The 2,275-nt window shown below is 32.1% G+C and overlaps 1 protein-coding gene across 1 annotated transcript in view; it reads left to right on the top strand.

Moving 5' to 3' along the window:
• Window positions 1-2,275, top strand: part of LOC117954549 (immunoglobulin lambda-1 light chain-like) — a 13,464-nt gene that overhangs the window by 4,858 nt on the left and 6,331 nt on the right. The gene's annotated exons all lie outside the window — the stretch shown is intronic.

Consider the following 2,275-nt stretch of genomic DNA (forward strand, 5'->3'; position numbering starts at 1 on the left):
TATTGGCATTGCAGACATTAACCACTGTGACATTAAACTCATGTGTGTTGTCGTGTTTGTACGAGGACTCTCATCAAACCCAAGAAGAAACTGTAAAGTTCACCTTTGAACGCTAAAGTCTCCATGAATAAAGTCCATGGACGTGACCTCCGGGGGGGTCATCGTTGTTGCTCTCTGGGCTCAGTTAAACTGTGTTTGGGTGGAGGGCTCAGTGGGAAAAAGGCTTCCAGACCACCAGAGAAAAGCCCCCCCGCTGCAGAGAGGAGGAGGAGTTCCTGAGTGTTTCCAGCAGCAGCAGATATGAATCTGTTCTCAGTGGTTATTAGAAATCATAAAGCTGTTGACAGCGAGTCCCCACTTCCTTTCCTGCAGCAGACGGGCTGTGTGGGTTTCTGCTCTGCAGCCTTTCTCACATCAACAACACAACGACAGTTACAACCATCCACTCGGGTTAGACCACCATTCAGGGACTCGGGTTTGATTCCAGCGCTCAGGGCTCACTCTCTCAGCTTGGATCTGGTTAATAATCTGAGAAACAAACAGCTCAAATCACCAAGAAATCAATATTTACTGAATAAAAAACAACCATGTGCAGAATATACAAAACCACAGCATCACATTAGTTATGGTTCTGTTTATTTTTAAGAATGAAGCAAACACAAAAGGAATAAATGTTTTCAGATACTTTCATATTTTACCATAGCAGAACTTACTGAACAGAGTTTTTTCACATAGTTTACTATAACTTTTTAAATATTTTTACTACTATAATAATAATACTATACTATGACATTTTTGTCATTTTTTTACGACATGCTGTAGTATGACTTCTTTTATATAGTATTCTATGAATATTCATACATTTTCTACTTACTATACTATGACTTGTTTGACATAGTATTTTATGACTTTTTATATTTTTTCCACATATAAATTTTTTTTTAATATTTTTTGACATGTCATACTACGACTTTTTTAATAATTTTGACATATTATTCTATGATTTTTTCGCATTTTATTCTACAAATGACTTTTTAAAATATTTCTTCCACATTCTGTATTATGACTTTTTTTGACATTCTGACTTTTTTCATGTTTCTTTGGACATATTAGACTCTGACTTTAAAAAAAATTATTCAACAAACGACACTATGAATTTTTTGACATTCTTTGACTTCATAATTTTTCAACATATTATACTATGCCTTTTTTAATTATTTTGACATAATATACTGTGATATTTTGCATTTTTTTCTACATAGTATGACTTTTTAAAATATTTCTTCCACAACCTGTAGTATGACTTTTTTTGACAGTATTCCATGAATTTTCATAATTTTTCTACATATCATACTATAACTTTTTTTTAAATATTTTTTCAACATACTATGACTTTTTTTGACATTCTGACTTTTTGCTTTTTTTTCAACATACTATGACTTTTTCACTTTATTTCAACATATTATACTATGACTTCTGTAATAATTTTTAACATATTATACTATGAATATTAGCATTTTTTTCTCCATACTTTGACTTTTTTAAATATTTTTTCCATTATACTATGACTTCATTTTTTTGTACACACTAAGACTTTTTCGAAAAAATGTCTACTTACCATACTTTGACCTATTTGACATAATATTCTATGAATTTCCATATCTTTCCAACACAACAATGACTTTTTCACATTTTTTCAACATATTATGACGTATCATACTATGACTTTTTATAATAATTTTGACATATTCTACTTTGAATTTTTGCATTTTATTCTCCCATACTATGACTTCTTTAAAATATTTTCGACATAGTATGACTTATTTTTTAATATTATTTTGACATGCTGTCGTGACTCGGGGAATCTGAAGAACCAGAAGCAGAAAGCAGGTTAAATACTTAATAACTGTTAACTAAATCTCAGATTAATAAAACAGTGGGTATTATTAATAAGAATGTGTAGTAATACATCATTATTATACATACACATCAACGTGTAAGAAGTCGACCGCGGTATTTTCCAAAAATAAGCGTTACATCTGTCATCATTGATCAGAGCGACAGAACACAAACCACAGAGACAAACAAGTCCTCTTGTTGTTCCCCCCCTCAAAAACACATCTGCACCTCTAAAATCAGAACTAGAGCCTCCATGTTAACATGTGTTGGAGCTCAAATCCTGCTCCGGTCTCAGGGTCCAGATAAATACACTCAGAAACTCAGATGTTGATGAATGATATTTAATTCATTGGAATATTCCAGAGACAAGTCATGA

The sequence above is a fragment of the Etheostoma cragini genome, chromosome 12 (genome assembly GCF_013103735.1).
Source record: "Etheostoma cragini isolate CJK2018 chromosome 12, CSU_Ecrag_1.0, whole genome shotgun sequence".
NCBI lineage: Eukaryota > Metazoa > Chordata > Actinopteri > Perciformes > Percidae > Etheostoma > Etheostoma cragini.